The sequence below is a fragment of the Symphalangus syndactylus genome, chromosome 7 (assembly GCF_028878055.3).
Source record: "Symphalangus syndactylus isolate Jambi chromosome 7, NHGRI_mSymSyn1-v2.1_pri, whole genome shotgun sequence".
NCBI classification, from domain to species: domain Eukaryota; kingdom Metazoa; phylum Chordata; class Mammalia; order Primates; family Hylobatidae; genus Symphalangus; species Symphalangus syndactylus.
Genome location: NC_072429.2, coordinates 32199019 through 32221142, shown reverse-complemented (window position 1 = coordinate 32221142; position 22124 = coordinate 32199019). Strand labels below are relative to the sequence as shown.

The 22124-nt window shown below is 49.1% G+C and overlaps 2 long non-coding RNA genes across 2 annotated transcripts in view; one reads left to right on the top strand and one right to left on the bottom strand.

Moving 5' to 3' along the window:
- The window catches only part of LOC134737102 (uncharacterized), a 28900-nt gene extending 25121 nt beyond the window's left edge, over nt 1-3779 (top strand). The window contains exon 3 of the long non-coding RNA XR_010121677.1: nt 2356-3779. This is a non-coding gene — a long non-coding RNA (uncharacterized lncRNA). The remainder of the gene's footprint in view (nt 1-2355) is intronic.
- Nucleotides 1-22124, bottom strand: part of LOC134737103 (uncharacterized) — a 92217-nt gene that overhangs the window by 3115 nt on the left and 66978 nt on the right. The window contains exon 2 of the long non-coding RNA XR_010121678.1: nt 8614-8699. This is a non-coding gene — a long non-coding RNA (uncharacterized lncRNA). The remainder of the gene's footprint in view (nt 1-8613; nt 8700-22124) is intronic.

The window sequence follows — 22124 nt, the reverse complement described above, 5'->3', positions numbered from 1 at the left end:
CTCCAGCCTGGGCGACAGAGCAAGACTTCGTCTCAAAAAAAAAAAAAAAAAAAAAAGACCAGGCACAATTGGCTGGGTTTGGTGGCTCACGCCTGTAATCCCAGAACTTTGGGAGGCCAAGGCAGACAGATTACCTGAGGTCAGGAATTCGAGACCAGCCTGGCCAACATGGTGAAACTCCGTCTCTACCAAAAAATACAAAAATGAGCCAGGCATGGTGGTGCACACCTGTAGTCCCAGCTACTGGGGAGGCTAAGGTGGGAGAATCACTTGAACCCGGAAGGCAGAGGTTGCAGTGAGCTGAGGTTGTGCCACTGCACTCCAGCCTGGGCAATGGAGTGAGACTCTGTCTCAAAAAATAAAATAAAATAAAATTAAGTTAAATTAAATAAGTAAAATGGACTTCCCTTATGTCAGTTCCCAATTTCTTTTTCCCTGACATTTCATTGGTCTCTGAAGTCTTGTTGTCCAATAACAATCTACCATTCTTGTCCAACCACCTCATTTTATTTATATTATTATTATTATTATTATTATGAGTCAGGGCCTTGCTCTGTCGCCCAGGCTGGAGTGCAGTGGCACCATCTCAGCTCACCACAACCTCTGCCTCCCGGATTCAAGTGATTCTCATGCCTCAGCCTCCCAAGTAGCTGGGATTACAGGCATACACCACCATCCCTAGCTAATTTTTTTGTATTTTTAGTAGAGTTGGGGTTTCACCATGTTGGCCAGGCTGGTCTCAAACTCCTGACATCAAGTGATCTGCCCACCTCAGCCTCCCAAAGAGCTAGGATTACAGGCGTGAGCCACCACGCCTGTTTGCTTGCTTTATTTATTTATTTAGTTATTTATTTATTTATTATTTTTGAGCAGAGTCTCACTCTGTTGCCCAGGCTGGAGTGCAGTGGTGCGATCTCAGCTCACTGCAACCTCTGCCTCCCAGGTTCAAGCAATTCTCCTGTCTTAGCCTCCCGAGTAGCTGGAATTACAGGTGCGTGACCCCACGCCCAGTTAATTTTTGTATTTTTAGTGGAGATGGGGTTTCACCTTGTTGGCCAGGCTGGTCTTGAGCTCCTGCCCTCAGGCGATCTGCCCACCTTGGCCTCCTAAAATGCTGGGATTATGGGCATCAGCCACTATGCCTGGCCTATTTATTATTTTTTTATTTATTTATTTTTATTTATTTATTTTTTGAGACGAAGTCTTACTCTGTCACCCAGGCTGGAGTGCAGTGGCATGATTTCAGCTCACTGCAACCTCCGCCACCCAGGTTCAAACGATTCTCCTGCCTCCGCCTCCTGAGTACCTGGGACTACAGGCATGCACCACCACTCCTGGCTAATTTTTTTGTATTTTTAGTAGAGATGGGGTTTCACCATGTTGGCCAGGCTGGTCTCGAACTCCTGACCTCGTGATCCCCCCGCCTTAGTCTTATTTTTTATTATTATTATTATTATTATTTTTTGAGATGGAGTCTCACTTTGTTGCCAGGCTGTAGTGCAGTGGCATGATCTCAGCTCACTGCAACCTCCGCCTCCCGGGTTCAAGTGATTCTCCTGCCTCAGCCTCCTGAGTAGCTGGGACTACAGGCGCATGCCACCATGCCCACCTAATTTTTGTATTTTTAACAGAGACGGGGTTTCAACATGTTGGCCAGGATGGTCTCGATCTCTTGACTTTGTGATCTGCCCACCTCAGCCTCCCAAAGTGCTGGGATTACAGGCATGAGCCATTGCGCCCGGCCTGCATTCCCCTTTGAGATGCATTTAGGATCTTTCCAGATGACTTGTCCAAGGTCACACAGGAGTCAGATGGCCTTTCCACTACCCCACAGCACAGATGCATAGTTACTCTGTGGGCTAATACAATTCAGAATTCAGAGCTCTGCCCATGGTCACTGGTGGAATCCACCAGCCATCTTCCTGACCTTGCTCTCCTCTGTTCTTCTCATCTCCTGGGGTCCTATGATTCAGGGCAAGCTGGACTTCAGGATGTGGGCAAGAGAGGTTTTAGATGGAAGGGTCTTTCCTCCAGGACAGAATGTTAAGCCACACCTGGCCTGGACTTAATTGTTCCAAGATTTCGTTAGAATTGGTGGACACTTTTTTTTTTAATGATTAGCAAAGGACAAGGCTTTTGGTGGTCATTAGTATTGTTCATCAAATATTCCAGTTCTCCCCGTTCTGGGTACATGGTAGGATGAACTTCCCTGTCTCTTTAGAGTTAAGTGTAGCTCTGTGATGTGCTTTGTCAAAAAAAAAAAAAAAAAAAAAACCAGAGGAAATAACACGTGTCACTTCCAGGTGGATGCTTTAAGAGCAACGTGCAATTTACTACATTTTCTCTTGGCTCCAGGAATGACAACTGGCAATGTTCAAGTTGGTGGCTGCTCTATCAACTTGGCACCTGGAGTAAAGACAGCACAAAACAGAGCACACAACAGTCTCACAATGTGTGTTGGAAGCCACTCACTTGGGGGTTGTTACTGCAGCACAACCCAGCCCATCCTGACTGATACAGGGTCATGTCTGGTGAGTCAAAGCTGCCATGAGCCTGGTGAAAACCTATCAAGACCCATCCTTTTGTTAAACCTGAGTTTGGAGACTCCAAGCCCACTTCCCTGGTCTCTCAGATAAACCTGCTGCAGAGGAAAGAAAGATATTCCTTGGTGGCCTGACTGGAATGAAAAATTTCAGGATCGAGAAGCCAGGGGATTCTTAGTCCTTAAAAGGCATTCTATGTTAGACAAGTTAAAGGCTGAGTGAGTTATTTCCCAGCTGAACGTCCTTGGGCTGGTGGAAGATTAAATGAAGTACCTACATCAAGTGCCTAGCATAGCACACTGTGAGCTCTGGACACAAAGATACTCACCGAAACCTTGTCGTTAATTAGAAACCAATAATCCAACAATAGAGGAACAGTTAACTAATTATGGTACATTCATGTACTGCTACATAGCTAAAAGGGGGGGGGAAGAAAGGAAGAAGGTAGGGCAATGTAATATGTAGGTTATGATAGACCATTGCTAAGTGAAAAGAGCAAGTTATCAAACAGGTTAGCTTTAGAAACAGACCCAGAAATGAGTCCCAGCTCTCCTAGCTGTGTGTCTTGGGGAAGGCTCTTTTTTTCTTTTTTTTTTTTTTTTTTTTTTTTTGAGACAGAGTTTTGCTGTTGTTGCCCAGGCTGGAGTCCAATGGTGCAGTCTCAGCTCACTGTAACCTCCGCCTCCCAGATTCAAGCAATTCTCCTGCCTCAGTCTCCCGAGTAGGTGGGATTACAGGCATGCACCCACCACCACTCCCAGCTAATTTTGTATTTTTAGTAGAGACGGGGTTTCACCATGTTGGTCAGGCTGGTCTTGAACTCCCAACCTTAGGTGATCTGCCCGCCTTGGCCTCCCAAAGTGCTGGGATTACAGGCGTGAGCCACTGTACCTGGCAAGCAAGGCTCTTAACTGCTCCAAACTTCACAGACTGGCAAAAACAGAAGCTCAATAAATGTGAGCTATTACATTATTGTTGTCACTATTAATAATAAATCTATAGGTCAACGTTGGCTGGGCACCTGACTTCCATTATCATAGCTCTGCGATCCCGTAATCCATCTCCCCCATGACCTTGTGAAGTTGATCTTAATCCATTTTACACACAAGACTACTGAGGCTCAGAGAGGTTAAGCCAGTTGCCCCAAGTCCCCAAGTCACCAATAGGAGAGTTAAGATCTGAATCCAGTTTTGTCTGGTTGCAAATTCACTCTCTTAACCATTGTTCCCTGCTGGCACCTGGCACAGGTAATACACTTTCATTGTCATAGGATTGCAGGGCTTTGTTTCTGATGGAGTCAGGGTGACTTTGAGACAGGGTTTCACTCTCATTCCCTAGGCTGGAGTGCAGTGGCACCATCTCGGCTCACTGCAACCTCTGCCTCCCAGGCTCAAGTGATTCTCCTGCCTCAGCCTCCTGAGTAGCTGGAACTACAGGCACACACCACTGCGCCGGCTAATTTTTGTATTTTTTTGTAGAGATGGGGTTTCACCATGCTGCCCAGGCTGGTCTCGAACTCCTGAGCTCAAGTGATCCAGCTGTCTTCACCTCCCAAAGCGTTGGGATTACAGGCGTGAACCACCACACTCAGCCCATCCTGGGTTACATGAATTGTAAAGTCGTGCCTCCAAGGGAACACCACAGACAAGTCCAGGTAATTAAAATTATTTGGTGAGCAGCTCTCAACTTTTGAGTACTTACAGCCCACTTTTGAGTACTTGCAGCCCACTTACTTTCATGATAGTAAACAAGTCAGCAATGATGAGCCCTGTGATAGCCAGCCTCCAAGATGGCCTCATGATCTTCACCTCCTGGTACTCACATACTTATATGGTCCTTCCCCACAAAGAGCAGGGCTGACCTGTGTTACCAACAGGATATTCAGGAACAATAGTGCATAACTTCTGAAGCTAGGCATAAAAGACAATGTGGCCTCCACCTTGTTCTCCCTTGCTCTGGAGGAAGCTCACCTCCATGACATAAGGACATTAAAGAAGCCCAACAGAAAGGTCCACATGGTAAAGAACTGAGGCCTGCTGCCAACAGTCATGTTGGTGCACCATCTTGGAAGCAGATCCTCCAGCCCCAGTCAAGCCTTCAGGTGACTGCAGACCTGGCTGACATCTTGGTTACAACTTCATGAGTGACCCTGTGCCAGTAGCACCCAGCTAAATCACTCCTGAAATCCAGATCCACTGAAACTGTGAGGTAATACATATGTATTGTTTTAAGCCACTAAGTTTGGGGTAATTTGCTACACAGCAATAGATAACTAACACAACCATATTATCACAGTACAAGGAAAAAAACTGCCTTGAATATATTTTTTTTAAAAAATGAGTTATCACGTGGTCTCCTTTGTCCCCTTTGGCACATGGGTTGGAAGAACTAACCCTTCCATACAAACCATCCTCTCTTATGTACTCACTGGACAACTTCTCACAGCTCTTGATAAACACACCACCTTCCTCCTGCATCAACTCCAGAATAGGCCTCCCATCTATCCTCTGACTTATAGCAAGTGAATGCCTTTTTGTACCATTCTGACAGTCCAATTCAAACAAAAAGCACTAGAACAATATATACCCTGGATTGTAGCAAAAATAAATTTTATGTGCTGGTAAAAACTTGGCAAAGCCAGGGGTGGTGGTGCACACCTGTAATCCCAGCACTTTCAGAGGCTGAGGCAGGCAGATTGCTTGAGCATAGGAGTTCAAGACTAACCTGGGCAATGTGGCAAAACTTCACCTCTACAAAAAAATACAAAAATTAGGCCGGGTGCAGTGGCTCATGCCTGTAATCCCAGCACTTTGGGAGGCCGAGGTGGGTGGATCACCTGAGGTCGGGAGTTTGAGACCAGCCTCACCAAAATGGTGAAACCCCATCTCTACTAAAAATACAAAATTAGCTCAGTGTGGTGGCGCATGCCTATAATCCCAGCTACTCAGGGAGGCTGAGGCAGGAGAATCGCTTGAACACAGGAGGCAGAGGTTGCGGTAAACCAAGATCGCGCCATTGCACTCCAGCCCAGGCAACAAGAGTGAAACTCCATCTCGGGAAAAAAAAAAAAAAAAATTCCAAAATACAAGAAGTAGCTATGTGTGGTGGCACATGCCCTGTAGTCCCAGCTACTTGGGAGCTGAGGTGGGAGGATGGCTTGAGCCTAGGAAGTCAAGGCTGCAGTGAGCTGAGATCGTGTCGCTGCACTCCAGCCTGGGTGACAGATTGAGAATCTGTCTCAAAAACAAAACAATAGAAAGGCCAGGCGTGGTGGCTCATGCCTTTAATCCCAACACTTTGGGAGGCCGAGGTGGTGGTTCACTTGAAGTCAGGAGTTTGAGACCAGCCTGGCCAACATGGTGAAACACTGTTTCTACTAAAAATACAAAAAATTAGCTGAGTGCGGTGGTGAGTGCCTATAATCTCAGCTACTAGGGAGGCTGAGGCAGAAGAATCACTTGAACCTGGGAGGCGGAGGCTGTAGGGAGCTGAGATCGAGCCACTGCACTCCAGCCTGGGTGACAAAGCGAGACTCTGTCTCAAAAAAAAAAAAAAAAAGAAAAAAAACAAAAACAAAAACAAAAAACCCTTGGTGATACCTTTCGGAGTCCATCCATGAGACCACAGCCTACTGTGATAAGTGGTTTCATCAATAGCTGTAAAAGAAAAAAACTTCACTTCCTTGAGCCCAAACCCCTCCTTCTGCTCTAGTCGGGGATGTGGGGGCTCTGTCCTCTCAACACAATCTTCTTCTAGGCCTCTCACATCTATTCAGGACAACCAGCTGAAGAGAAGCTCCTCCTTCCTATGGTGAAATCTGCTTTCAGTGGAGAGGAGCAGGTAGTGAGACTTCGCAGTGGCAATACTCTGGTTCAGATTCAGAGTTGCTGCTTCTTAGCTCTGTCACCCTGGGTAAGTTACTTAACACCATTGTACCTGAGCTTCCTCTTCCCAGCTACGGAGCTAATAATAGCACTTTCCTCACAGAGTTGTTGAAGGGACCAAACAAGAAAAGGATCATCCAGAGTTTAGCACATTGCTTGGCAATTAGTAAGAGCTCATTCTCCTTTTATTGTTAATCAAGAATAATAGCAATAGCCAGGCGTGGTGGCTTATGCCTGTAATCCCAGCACTTTGGGAGATCAAGGTAGGAGGATCACTTGAGCCCAGGAGTTCAAGATCAGCCCGGGCAATAGAGCGAGACCTCATCTCTACCAACAATTAAAAAAAAAAAAAAAATTGGCCGGGCACAGTGGCTCATGCCTGTAATCCCAGCACTTTGGGAGGCCGAGGCGGGTGGATCATCTGAGGTCGGGAGTTCAAGACCAGCCTGACCAACATGGAGAAACCCCGTCTCTACTAAAAATACAAAATCAGCCGGGCGTGGTGGCAAATACCTGTAATCCCAGCTACTCAGGAGGCTGAGGTGGGAGAATCCCTTGAACTCAGGAGGCGGAGGTTGTGGTGGTGAGCTGAGATCACGCCATTGCACTCCAGCCTGGGCAACAAGAGTGAAACTCTGTCTTTAAAAAAAAAAAAAAAAAAAAAAAATTAGCTGGGCATGGTGACACATGCCTCTAGTCCCAGCTACTTGGGAGGCTGAGGCAGGAGGATCCCTTGAGCCCAGAGTGTTGAGGCTGCAGTGAGCAGTGATCACACCACTGTACTCCAGCCTGAGCGACAGAGCAAGTCCCTGTCTCAAAAAAAAAAAAGAAGAATAGCAATGATGATAGCTACTAGACCGCGTGTGGTGGCTCACATGTGTAATCCCAGCACCTTGGAAGGCCCAGTCGGGCGGAACACCTGAGGTCAGGAGTTCAAGACCAGCCTAGCCAACATGGTGAAACCCCATCTCTACTAAACAAACAAACAAAAATTAGCCAGGTGTGGTGGCACACGCCTGTAATCCCAGCTACCTGGGAGGCTGGGGCAGGAGAATCTCTTGAACCCAGGAAGTGGAGGTTGCAGTAAGCCGATATCATGCCACTGCACTCCAGCCTGGGCAACAGAGTGGGACTGTGTCTCTAATAATAATAATAATAATAATGGCTACTATTTAGTAAGCACTTACCACATGGCTAGCATCCTTTACATGCACTATCTCATTTAATCTTGTGAGATAGGGCCTCTTACTTTTCCCTATTTTAGAAATGAGGAAGCTGAGGCACAGAGAGGTGAAGTGCTTTGCCCAAGATTACACAGACTCAGGTAATCAGGTATAGGAGCCCTCACCGTTAACCACTTTGCTCTGCAGCATCCCAAGAGGAATGGAGCAAAGGGCCCTGTAAACACTAGGAACATTGCAGGGATTGAGGAGAACAGAAGGGGCAGAGTGAGGTCATGCAGTAAAGGAACAGTCCAGAGGAGGGACTTTCCCAAGTGGCAGACAGAGCGGTGGCATGGAGTCCTCTGTGAGCACCACCATCTGTCTGTCTTGTCTGTAGTGGGAGTGTTGGGCCTCTTGTGTGTGCGGCAGAGCCACCACACTCTCTAGCAGCTGCTCCCCAGGACGCTGAGCTGCTGCAGTGGCAGGGTCCCACAGCAGCAAGGACGCCCTGCCAAAGCCTGGGTTTGGACATGCCAAGAGCCCTGCTGACAGCTCTGCCTTGCCCTTCTTGAATACCTGCAGTGGCCACAACACAGCACTGGCTCATTAAAATCAGGGTCTGCCAGAGGGGAAAGCCAGGCCATTTCATTTGCCAGGATGCAACAGCATAAGATGGCTGGACACGGTGGCTTACATCTGTAATCCCTTTGCACTTTGTGGGGTGGAGGAGGGCAGAGAGATTGAGCCCAGGAGTTCAAGACCAGCCTGGGCAACATGGTGAAACCCCATCTCTACCAAAAATACAAAAGTTAGCCAGGAATGGTGGCATGCGCCTAGTAAGCAGCTACTCAGGAGGCTGAGGTGGGAGGATCCCTTGAGCCCAGAAAGTCAAGGGTGCCGTGAGCCATGATCATGCCACTGCACTCCAGCCTGGGCAATGGAGATATTGTAGCATAAAATGGGACCAGTTTTGGCCCAACACCATCGTCTGGTGTTCTTGCTCAACCAGGAAAACAAACTCACAGAACCAGCAGTGTCCACAGCTCCGGACCAGAGAGGGTCAGCAGGTTCGGGGCACTCCTCCTCCAGGCTCTGACGCCAGGGAACTCCTGTGATTCAAATAATAATAAGAGCTATAGATGTGTCTATCAGGCCCCAAGCACTGTGCATTCTGTGCCTGGGAGTCAGAGAGGTTGAGTTGCTAGGAAAGGTGGCCCAGCTGGTAAGCCTTCTGTTGACTGTGGCAAAGACAAGGGGCTACCTGCATGGACATGAAGATCACTACGAAAGAAGAGGGACAGCTGAAGCCACTGGACAAGGTGGAGTTGGTGCAGCCCCTCAGAAAACACTTATATGCGGGGAGGCAGGACAGTGTAGTGCTGTGGCTCTCAATCTAAGACGATTTTGTCCCCAGTGGACTTCTGGAAATGTTTAGAGACATTCTGGTTTTCATATCTGGAGAGGGAGGTGCTACTGGCATCTACTGGGTAAACACAAGGGATGCTGCTAATTATGCTACAATGCACAGGACAGGCACCCACAACGCTGAATTATCTGGCCCCAAATGTCAATAGTGGTTGAGAGGGCACGGGGCCTCAGAATCCAACAGGGGCATCACCAACAGGTGCTTAACCTCCTGCTCCCCCTCTGTAAAACTGGGGATACCAAATTTCTGCCTCACAGAGCTGACCTATTGCCTGTTAAGTGCTTTCTGCAGGCAGGCTCATAGTAATGCTCCATCACTGTTGCCATGTTCATTACCAAGGATGTGCACTCTGCAGAAGAGCACTGACCAGGTAGACCCAGAGAAGGGCCATGAGAGAAACTGATCCGACGCTTGAGAGGGCGGAAGATGCCAGAAGAGGCCGCGATTACCCGTTCTGGCATTCGGCGCCTTCCCTGGTCTTGTTTCAGCCTACTTTGCTTGCCTGGCCTGGGTGATCTATTCAGTGGGCCAGCACACATGCAACTTCTTCCTGTGTCTACCATCCTCACCCCACAAGAACCTATTCCTCCAAGGAGCCACCTTGACCATCCCAACCCTTAAGAATCACATAGCTCTTATCACAAATGGATCAATAGGGTGGCTACAGAGATACTAGACACAATCATATCCATAAAGACTGAAAAACAGACATACATTCTCAATTATACACACAGACACACACGTGCAACCTCAAGATGCCCTGTAGCCCTGGTCACAGACTGATCACGAATGTATTACCATACACATGCACACACACAAATACACAAGCATAACACTATCTCAGACAGGAATCCCGTATACACATACACATTTATACAATACTGGCACACACAAAAAACCCCCACACATACCCCCCAAGGGTATGCTGTCACATTCACAAACTCATAAATTCACATAAATACGCATATTTAAAACAAACTCAGGAAAGCCCATAGGTCTTATACAGTTAACACCTAGGCATATAAAGATACACACCTGTCCATATACACAGAAATGTATTCTTGGCACACAACCTCATATACACCTATTAATGTGCTTACATACATAAGGCATACCTATATATACATTATTCAATGACACATACACTCCTCTATATTCACCCAAACACACATATGTAACAGACATACAAAAAGACATTTTTAAAAATTCCGTTTGTCCCCTTCTATACACATAGATATACTCCCATAGTACATTTTATTCATTCATCATTTATATTATAAAACATTGCTAAGGAAACTTCTTTGGTGTGGCCTCCAAATTCAAGCTTGTGTTATAGCTATTGGTGTAGACTAGCAAAAATGCATCGAGTAGGCTCATTTCTCCCTTTAAATTTCCACTTGCAGATACACCTTGTGGATTTGCCCTCTCCCCTGCGAGCCCCCACCTCTCTCTGTCCCTTTTTTTTTTTTTGAGACAGAGTCTCACTCTGTTGCCCAGGCTGGAATGCAGTGGCATGATCTTGGCTCACTGTAGCCTCTGCCTCCCAGGTTCAAGTGATTCTCCTGCCTCAGCCTCCCAAGTAGCTGGGACTTCAGGCACGCGCCAGCACGCCCAGCTAATTTTTGTATTTTTAGTAGAGACAGGGTTTCGCCACGTTGGCCAGGCTGTTCTTGAACTCCTGACCTCAGGTGATCCGCCCGCCTCGGCCTCCCAAAGTGCTGGGATTGCAGGCGTGAGCCACCGCGCCCGGCCCCTCTGTCCCTTTTTGACTGCCCAGTCCCCCAGGCCTCCGCTGGAAGGCGCTCACTAAAGGTTCAGAGTCCGAAGCCGCATTCCCGGGCACCCTCCCCGGCCCCTCCCATCCCACAGAGGCAGGGGTGGGTCCGTGGGTGTGGCAATGAACCACGTGTACCCACGGGACTCTCGAAGTGGGGGGGGGAGGGGCGCAGCACGCCACCCTCCTTTCTCCGCCCCTGCCCTACCCTCTCCGCTGTTCCCCCACCGTCCTCCCCCAGCCCAGCCCAACCACAGCCGGCCGCGGGAGGAGGCGAGAGCTGGGGCTTCGAACTGCCCCTTCCCACCTCCGCCTCTCCCCGCTCTCCTCTCCCCCTTTTCTCTTTCTCCTCCCCCATCCCACTTCTCTCTCCTTTTCCTCTTTCTTTCTCCCCTCCTCCCTCCATTCCACCCGCCTCCTTTTACCCCGCCCTGCCAGTCGTCCTCCCCCTCGCCCCCTCCGCCTCCCTCCAGCTCCGCCGCCAGAGGCTGAGTCATCGCTGCGGCGCTGCGGGCCGTGCTGGGAGAGCGGGCGAGCAGGTAGGGAGGGTGTGAAGCAAGCGACGCCGTGCGACCCGGCACCACCGTCTGGGCCCTTTCCCGGAGAGGCCTGGGGAGGGGGCACCGAAGGGGGCCCGGGCCGCGGTGGGGGACGGGCGCCGGGCCCCGGGCCCCGGAAAGGCACGGATCTTACCCCTCAACCCCCATCCTTACAGGAGCCGTTTTGCAGCATTCTCAAAGAGCCGCACATGCAAATTAATACCTAACATTAGGGTGGCATCCGGGCCAGGCATCCCAGACTGACGGCCCACGGACAGATCTGGCCGGCACCTGATATTTATTTGGCTCACACAGTGTTGTGTTTGTTTGTTCTGAAGTTTTAACTGTTAATATTTGCCAGTACTTAAACATCACTCATTTCTTGCAAAATCAGTTTCCCAACTCAAAAAATTAGAATATATGTCAACGTATTTCCCATGATAACTCTAGCCTATTTCTGAGTGGGGATACCTTTGTGTACTCAGGGCATTGCACCCTCCCTACCTGCTCGCCCTCTAGTTTGCCACAGTCTCCGCTACTCCCTACTGTTTCACCTAGGCCACTGAACTTCCTTTATGTTTCCTGCCAGGCCTCATATGAAATGATTCCTAGTCTAGTCCACCCCATTCATATTTTACATGGGGATTAGGAAGTGAGGGTAGGGCATTTCCCAAAGTCACATGTGGCCTTAAAGCTGAAGGGGAACCCCGCTTTTCCTCACCCACTAGTCTTTTCTAGCAAACCATTCTGACTCCTTTGGTATGCAAGCTAACATAAGGAATTCTTTTGTGAAAAGTGGGTTCCAGAAAATGATCTGGGGATCAGAGTAGACCTCAAATGGAAGATGATTTGGAGTGTACAGCAGCTCATCTTTGGAGTTGATGGTAGCTTCTCACAGTCTTTCCTTTGGAGTGGCAATAGATGACAAACTAGGGCGGATAGATGAATGGAACAGTTGGCCAATCTGGTATATTTGGTTATAAGAAGTTGTTTTCGGGTCATTGGAAACCTGGCTTATGAAACACTGTTGCATAAGGGCTACAAAAGCAGTATGCCACTTTGCTTGGATTATTCTCTAGTCTAGTGCTTCTCAGCTCCTAATGTGTACGTGATTCCTGTAAAGTGTAGATTCTGGCTTGGCATGGTGGCTCACACCTGTAATCTCAGCACTTTGGGAGGCCAAGGCAGGAGAATTGCTTGAGCCCAGGAAATTTGAGACCAGCCTGGGCAACATGGTGAGATCCCCATCTCTACAAAAAAATTAAAAATTAGTTGGGCGTGGTGGCCTGTGCCAGCTACTTGGGAGGCTGAGGCAGGAGGATCCCTTGAACCTAGGAGGTGGGGACTATAGTAAGCTGTGTTTGTGCCACTATACCCCAGCGTGGGCAACACAGTGAGACCCTTTCACACACACACAAAAAAATTTTAAAGTGTGGATTCTGATTCAGTAGGGCTGGATGGAACCCAAGATCCTGCATTTCTGACAAACTTCCAGGTGATGCCAGTGTTGCAGGCCCCTAGACCCTCCTGCCTTTCAGTAGCAAGGCTATGCACTCCTTGAGCTTCCGGTCTATTCGTGGGTACCATTGCTGCATGACAGCCAAGAGAAGGGGTTTGAAGTCCCACAGTGGACTTCACAGTGAATCCCAGCCTACCCCTTAACAGTCAGTTAACCTCAGGCAGGGTGCTCGTCCTCTCTGTGCCTCCATTTTTTCCTCTGTTCCACTGAAATCAAAGAATACTTCCTTAGGAGCATAAAAAAGGCAGAATGAATGTGTGACCCCAGCACAGTCTGTGCCTCATGGCAAGCCCTCTGTAAAGGTAGTTTCTACCATTGTGCACTCTCTCATGGGCAGTGAAACCCAGAAACGACGTGTTTAGGGAGTGGGACATGGAAGGTATTTCAGGATAAGAATCGTACCCCTTGGCTGGGCGCGGTGGCTCATGCCTGTAATCTCAGCACTTTGCGAGGCAGAGGTGGGCAGATCACAAGGTCAGCAGTTCGAGACCAGCCTGACCAACATGGTGAAACCCTGTCTCTACTGAAAATACAAAAATTAGCTGGGCGTGGTGGCATGCACCTGTAATCCCAGCTACTCAGGAGGCTGAGGCAGAAGAATCACTTGAACCCGGAGGGTGGAGGTTGCAGTGAGCTGAGATCACGCCACTGCACTCCAGCCTGGGTGACAGAGTGAGACAACATCTCAAAAAAAAAAAAAATTGCACCCCTTAATGTGGCCTTCTGAGCCATGCAGGGTGGTCACTGCCCAGCCTACCCCTTAATGCTCTCCTACCTCTGTCCCTGCTTCCACCACAGTGGCCACCTATTAGGTCCTTCGGCCATGGTACCTTCTCTCCTCAGAGGCCTTGCACATGCTGTTCCTCATATTCCAAGCTGGCTGGCCCCTTCTGATCCTTCAGTCTCAGCTCCTATGTTACTTCCTTGGGGGTGCCTTCCCTGATCTCAGAAGTCTAAGGGTTTAGCGTAGAAAGTGGGGAGCAGGGAACATCTCTTTGGGCTGCATGTACTTAGGGAAGTCACCGTATCTACTTAGATTCTAAGTTTATTTAGAGCAGCTTTGGATAGGGGTGAACTAAATGCTGCCTCTGCTAGTCTATACAGTGCCTTTGTGCAGATTAGAAAAAGGGGTCGGGCACAGTGGCTCACACCTGTAATTCCAACACTTTGGGAGGCCAAGGTGAGAGAAACACTTGAGGCCAGGAGTTTGAGATCAGGCTGGGCAACATAGCAAGACCTCAACTCTACAATTTTTTTTTTTTAATTTTAGAGACAGGGTCTTGCTATGTTGCCAGGCTTTGTGCAGCATGTAAACCGTACAGCCTTAAGTGGGAGCCCTACTGCTAATGCTTCCCCAAGCTACCTCGTGATTCACTTAATCGTCCTGTGCCTGGATTAAGTCTCTTTTACAAACTTTCTTAACCCCATAAAACTCACCACAATTGGGATTAGCTATCTAGGGAGTTATTTATTTAAAATCTGCCCCCTACACTAGACTGTATTGCATCAAGGCAAAGACATATCCATCTTGTTCTAGGCTGTGTCACTAGTGCTTAGTACGGTTCCTGCACCATAGCAGGTGCTCCACAAATGTTTTCTGAATATTTCAGAAGCTCATTCTCTCCCAGGAAAGCTAGGACTCTTACTGAGACAACTGTGGGCACAGGGTGAAACAGGCACAGAGCTAAATGTGTGGTGCAGCCCCAGTGAGGGAGATGTCACTTCTGGCTGTGGGGATGCTCCGGAAGAGGTGGTGTTTTGGCTGGATCTGACAGAACAGATGGAGTTCATTAGACTTAGATGGGTGGGGGAGTGTTCTTGGCATTGGGAATAGCAAAAGCAAAGGTGCAGAGGGAAAAAAGTTCAATGTGTTCCTAAGACAAGTCACAAATTGTGATCAGCAGAGTGGCCAAATGTGTTTTGTGAATTACCTGCCAATATTTATTTTAAAATCAGGAGATTTCACATAAAGATCCAGATTTTCCAGTTCTCTTGAAAAATTGAAAGGTCCCACCAGCTAGCAATAGACTGGCACTGAGAAGTGGCCGTTCGTTTTGAAGGTGTGGGTTTACTCCAGTTTGCCACAGTCCTTACCTTTCCCAATTGCATCACATCCAGCTCTCTTCACTCATTACTGTCCCTTTCTGGCTTTGGAGATGGCAGACAGACCGTTTGATTGGCACACATGGGAGTTGTAAGGAAGATTGGTTCAGATCCTACAGACCCTTAAATGCCAGCTAATTAAGTAACCTGGTAACTCTGCAGGGATTTCAGGGGTCTTCTCCAGTCCCATGGATCACTGTCCAAGTATCCCTTGGCAGAGCCATGCCTGACTTCAGAAGAAGAAACTTCAGGCCAAGAAGGCTGGTGAAGTTCTGGAAACCAAGGAAGCAGAGAGCACTGCATGAGGCTTTCATAGAGAGAAATCAGTTTCTGTCTCTCTTAGACTGACCCCTCAGTCTAGGCGTGGTGCTGTGATCTTGCTAAGAGGCAGGGGTGGGTCTGGGGGATGATGGACGGTGCTTCCAAAAGGCTAAATTTTAATCTCAAAGGTTTCTGATTACTGACACATTGGTGATATCTAACTTGCTTTTGTTTAGCCTTGAATATTTTCAAATACAATCTTCAGTATTTCTGTTACAATATTGTAGCTTGCTTCTGTTTATAAAAATAATACATCATTTGAAAAAAATTGGAGAACATAGAAAAATAAAGATGAAGATAATAATCTATAGTAATCTTCCCACCCAGATGTAACGTTAACATGTTGGTGGATTTCCTTATGTTTATTTTTTTCAGTGTATTTTTACTTGTGTGTGTGTGTGTGTGTGTGTGTGTGTGTGTGTGTGTGTGAGATGGAGTCTCACCCTCTCACTTAGGCCGGAGTGCAGTGGCGTGATCTCGGCTCACTGCAAGCTCCGCCTCCCAGGTTCACACCATTCTCCTGCCTCAGCCTCCCTAGTAGCTGGGAATACAGGCACCCATCACCATACATGGCTAATTTTTGTATTTTTAGTGGAGACAGGGTTTCACCATGTTAGCCAGGATGATCTCGATCTCCTAAACTCTTGATCTCCCTGCATTGGCCTCCCAAAGTGCTGGGATTACAGGCGTGAGCCACCGCGCCCACTCTGTATTTATATATAAGTTGGGAGGCTGGGCAGTCATGCGAGAGCTTTGGAAGGCGAAGGTGGCAGGAAAGTTTGAGGCTAGGAGTTCAAGACCAGCCAGAATAACACGGAGAGAACCCATCTCAACAAAAAAAAATTTTTAATTAGCCGAGCGGCAGCGAGCTCTGCCTCTTGTCAGGGCCTGGAGTCCTGGGTGAATCCTGCAGGTTTTTGGTTGCACTGGCCCAGGGAAGAAGTTGGGGTTTGGCCGGGCACGGTGGCTCACGCTTGTAATCCCAGCACTTTGGGAGGCCGAGGCGGGCAGATCACGAGGTCAGGAGATCGAGACCACGGTGAAACCCCGTCTCTACTAAAAATACAAAAAATTAGCCGGGCGTGGTGGCGGGCGCCTGTAGTCCCAGCTACTCGGAGAGGCTGAGGCAGGAGAATGGCGTGAACCCTGGAGGCGGAGCTTGCAGTGAGCCGAGACTGCGCCACTGCACTCCAGCCTGGGCGACAGAGCGAGACTCCGTATCAAAAAAAAAAAAAAAAAGAAGTTGGGGTTTGTCAGGTGGGCTGTCCTGGGGGTCCTCTAGTGGCAGAGGTGAGTAGGGGATTATCCAAGGCATCTGGAGATGCATGTCCCTCAGTTTCCCTGCCCCTCCCTTTCTGAGTAGGTGTACAAATGAGTGACCTAGGCCAAGAAGTGAGTTGCCACAGTGAAATAGGTTGGTTTTTGTCTTTGACGCTTAGGGTCTGGGCCCCTTGCATTTGCAGCCTGTTGTGACAGACACAGGGAGCTCTGTGTGCCAGCCTATGGCTGCCCTGCTGTTGGGTGTCCTGGGGGTGGCAAGGCTCCTGCAGTCTCGTCCGGGGAGGGGGTGTGCTGTGCTGAGCACTCTATCCCTGAATATAGTTTATTTTTTCTACATTTGAATTCTGTTGTAGATTTATGTAAAAATACATTCTCTTTTTGAAAAATAAAAAAGTTCACATCTTAAAAAAAAAATTAGCTGTGCAGGCCGGGCGAGGTGGGTCAAGCCTGCACTTGGGGAGGCTGAGGTGGGCGGATCACGTGAGGCCAAGAGTTTGAAACCAGTCTGGCCAACATGGCGAAACCCTGTCTCTTTCTGCTAAAAATACAAAAATTAGCCAGGCGTGGTGGTGGGTGCCGGTCATCCTAGCTACTCGGGAGGCTGAGGAGGAGAATCACTTGAACCCAGGAGGTGGAGGTTGCAGTGAGCCAAGATCACACCCCTGCACTCCAGCCTGGGCGGTAGAGGGAGACTCCATCTCAAGAAAAAAAAAAAAATTAGCTAGGCCTAGTGGCGCATGCCTGTAGTCCTAGCTACTTGGAAGGCTGAGGTAGGAGGATCTCTTGAGTCCAGAAGGTTGAGGCTGCAGTGAGCCCTGAATGCATTACTTCATTCCAGCCTGGGCGACAGAATGAGACCCTGGTTCAAAAGTGAAATAAAACAACATTGGAAGCATATTTCTTTTGCCCTTGATTTGCCCTTTTTCACTTAACATTATATGGTGAATCTTTGTGAGAATGTATTAATGCATTCCTTTTATAAAATTTTTACATAAAAAATTAAATTCAGAAAAGAAAAATAAATACTATATATTGACACGATTTTTCCAAGTTATTAAATATGTTTTGAAAAAATATTTTGCGCCGGGCGTAGTGGCTCACGTCTGTAATCCTAGCGCTTTGGGAGGCCGAGGTGGGTGGATCACCTGAGGTCAGGAGTTCAAGACCAGCCTGGCCAATATGGCAAAACCCCATCTCTACTAAAAATACATAAATTGGCTGGGCGCAGTGGCTCACGCCTGTAATCCCAGCACTCTGGGAGGCCGAGGTGGGTGGATCATGAGGTCAGGAGTTTGAGACCAGCCTGGCCAATATAGTGAAACCCCGTCTCTACCAAAAATACAAAAAATGAGCCAGGTGTGGTGGCAGCGCTTGTAATCCCAGCTACTTGGGAGGCTGAGGCAGGAGAATCGCTTGAACCCAGGAGGCAGAGGTTGCAGTGAGCCAAGATCGTGCCATTGCACTCCAGCCCAAACGACAGTGTGAGACTCTGTCTCAAAAAAAAAAAAAAAAAAAAAAAAGCCGGGCGAGGTAGCAGGCACCTGTAATCCCAGCTACTCTGGAGGCTGAGGCAGGAGACTCACTTGAACCCAGGAGGCAGAGGTTGCAGTGAGCTGAGATTGTGCCATTTTACTCCAGCCTGGACTACAGACCATGACTCTGTCTAAAAAAAAAAAAAGAAGAAAAAAAACATTTTGCCTGTTTGTTTCCTTCCATTCTCAAAGTATAATCAGAGATCTAACTCTGTTCATCTTGCCTAAATGGATAAAATTAATATTATCACCTCCATTTTACAGAGGAAGTTGAGACTCAAAAATGAAGTGATTGGGCCTGGCACGGTGGCTCACGCCTGTAATCCCAGCACTTTGGGAGGCCAAGGCGGGTGGATGAGACCAGCCTGGCCATCATGGTGAAATGCTGTCTCCACTAAAAATACAAAAAAATTAGCTGGGCGTGGTGGCACATGCCTGCTTGAACCTGGGAGGTGGAGGTTGCACTGAGCAGAGATCACGCCATTGCACTCCAGGCTGGGTGACAGAGCCAGACTCTGTCTCCAAAAAAATTAAAATTTAAATTAAAAAAAAAATGAAGTGATTTACTCAAAATCAAGTAGCTAACAGCCCTCGGAGGGCAGGACTACACACCTCAGGCCTTGTGAATCTAGGTTATTGGTGCGGGGGAGGGCATGCTCACAAGCCTGCTGCCCCTACCCCATTGCAGTTAGACAATGCCAGCTGTGCTTTAAGTTCTGAGAATCAAGAAGGATTTAAACTGAATGAAGTTAATTTGAGTGGACTTCATGGAAGCAGCAGGTTTCATGTAGGATCGAGAAAAGGTTTGTCGAATTCATAGGTACATTAGGCACCCAACCCTACTGACTTCCGGGGTAATAATAATAACTGGCCTTTGTCGTGCGGCAAGCCCCTTACTAGGGCTTTGAATACTCCTTATGTTAGTTAATCCTCACACCTAACTGTATGAAGCAGTGTTATTTTCACCGATTTAAAATGAAGAAACAGAAGTACAGAGAGGGAAAGTGACCAGCTCAGGGTCGCACAGCTAGTGAGTACCAGGGCAGAGACTTGAACTCGGTCCGCCCCGCCCCAGAGCGAGACCCGCCACTGCCTCCACGCACCCTCCCTGCCTGGGTGATAGGGCTGAGCAGCAGGCGGAGGCTTTGCCCCCCCAGCTGCGGAGAGCAGGGACTCCCAGGCACGATGGGCCCCACCCGCACTGGTGGTGTGCAGGGGACACGCAGGCCTCGCTGGGATGACGCGGGCGGTGGTGGGGGGGTGCTGTGCGACAACGACCTGGCGGGACAGGGCGCCGGGAGCCTGTTTCCACCGCCGCACAGTCCTCAGGATTCCTGAAGTGGGTAAAATAGACATAAAAAAAAAAAAAAAAACGGATTCCCCGGAGTATGCGGCATCCCAGCAGCCGGTCCTCAGCCACAGTATCTTGATTCCTCTTTGATTCTGAAATAAATTGAATCAAGAAAGAGTATCAGGGGCCGGGCGCGGTGGCTCACGCTTGTAATCCCAGCACTTTGGGAGGCCGAGGCGGGCGGATCACGAGGTCAGGAGATCGAGACCACGGTGAAACCCCGTCTCTACTAAAAATACAAAAAATTAGCCGGGCGTGGTGGCCGGCGCCTGTAGTCCCAGCTACTCGGAGAGGCTGAGGCAGGAGAATGGCGTGAACCCGGGAGGCGGAGCTTGCAGTGAGCCGAGATCGCGCCACTGCACTCCAGCCTGGGTGACAGAGCGAGACTCCGTCTCAAAAAAAAAAAAAAAGTATCAGGGCTGGGCGCGGTGGCTCACGCCTGTAATCCCAGCACTTGGGAGGCCGAGGAGGGCGGATCACGAGGTCAGGAGATCGAGACCATCCTGGCTAACACGGTGAAACCCCGTCTCTACTAAAAATACAAAAATTAGCTGGGCGTGGTGGCGGGTGCCTGTAGTCCTAGCTACTCGGGAGGCTGAGGCAGGAGAATGGCGTGAACCCGGGAGGCGGAGCTTGCAGTGAGCCGAGATGGCACCACTGCACTCCAGCCTGGGCGACAGAGGGAGACTCCGTCTCAAAAAAAAAAAAGAAGAAAAAAAGAGTATCAGACTTGCAATCAAGAGATACGGCCCGAGTTCTAGTCCTGCCCCTGCCACGATCTGACTGTGTGACCTTGGGCCAGTCGCTTCCCCTCTCTGGGCCGCGGAGGTTAAAGCTGGTCCTTTCCCCCGTCTCTGCAGCTCACGTCCCCCTGCGACGTGGCCGCCTGGCCGCCGAGCTTTCGGGGTGCTGGGAAGCACGAGCTGCGCGCAGGTCGCGGGGTCCGCGAGTGGCGGCCCACTCTGCTCCTGCCCGGCGCCCAGCGTGGGGTGCCGTTCGTTGAAAAGGCTCCGGGATCCTGCGGAGACTCAGCCCCGCCCTCCTGCCCTTCGGCGTGAAGGTCTGCACAAGGTCAGGGAGGCTCTTGCATTCCTCCCTCCGTCCCTGTTCCCTGGGGCAGCTCACGTGAATAGGCACCCATCCTCCAAGCTGATAGCGCTCCTCGGCAGCCCTCGGTTCATCCTCCATAGGGCCGCGGGTGAGCGTTGTCAGGCACAGCCCTGCTCGCCCTTTTAGTTCTTTTTTTTTTCTTTTTCTTTTTTGAGGCAGAGCCTCAAAAAAGTGCAGTGGCGCGATCTCGGCTCACTGCAACCTCCCCCTCCGGGGCTTAAGCGATTCTCGTGCCTTAGCCTCCTGAGTGGCTGGGACTACAGGCCTGCGCCACCACGCCTGGCTAATTTTTGTATTTTTAGCAGAGACGGGGTTTCACCATTCGTTGGCCAGGCTGGTCTTGAACATCTGACCTCAGGCGATCCACCCGCCTCCGCTGCCCAAAGTGCTGGGAATACAGACATGAGCCACCGCGCCTAGCCCTGCTGGTCCCTTTGGAAGGAAACCTTCGTCGGCTCCCTAGTGCCCTGGAATAACACTGAAACCCCTTAGAATGGTAGAGAAGGCCTATCTCCTCTGCCCCAACATCATTCCCCAGTTTCGCGTTCCTCCCTCACCTTAAGGAAGTGCTTAGAGATGTTTAAAGCAGAGGTTCAGGAGTCTACCAGTTCCTAGCTATGTGACTTTAGGCCAGTTGCTGCTTATGCTAAACCTTGATTTCCACATCCTTAAAATGGGGGTGGCAGCACCCATTCCGCAGGACAGGCTGAGGATTAAGTGAGTCACTTAGCATAGTTCCGGGAACATACTCAACTCACCCTAAGTGCTTGTTATTATAATTCTCAGCCCACATTTGGCTACCACCTCCTACTTCCTCAAGCTTGTCATTGTCTTTCCCTACATTGTGCCTCCATGCATACCTGGAAAGCCCTTCCTCTTCCCTTCCCCACCCAGTAGGTTCTTACACACCCTTTAAAGTCCAAATCAAAAGCCATTGCCTGTGAAGACTTCTACCCTTCCTGCCAACAGGATGAAGAGTTCTTCCTCCTCTATCTGCTCATCATCACCTAGGGACCACACTTAGCAACACACACAGTGGACAGCTAGCATTAAGTGCCTCCTGCCAACCTCAAAGGAAGAGGCTGGGGCACGAAACATAATTTGAAGAGTTTACGTGAGTCAAAGTGAGGACAGCTGCTGAGAAGACTCAGAACCAAGTAACCTCAGATATGAGCTCCATTTGGCCTTTGTTACATACAAGCAGGTGTTTAAACATATATATGTATGTATGTGTATATGTGTGTATATATATATATATATTTCCTCCCACCTCAGCCTCCCTAGTAGCCAGGGACTACAGACACGCACCACCATACCCAGCTAATTTTAATTTTTAATTTTTTTTTTTTTTTTTTTTGTAGAGACAAAGTTTCACTATGTGGCCCAGGCTGTTCTCGAACTCCTGGGCTCAAGGGATCCTCCTGCCTCAGCCTCCCAAAGTGCTGGGATTACAGGTGTGAGCCAGTGTGACCGGTCACAAGCAGGTTTCTTTGTTTCATTTTGTTTTGAGACAGGGTCTCACTCTGTTGCCCAGGCTGGAGTGCAGTGGCATGATCTCGGCTCACTGCAGCCTCAAAC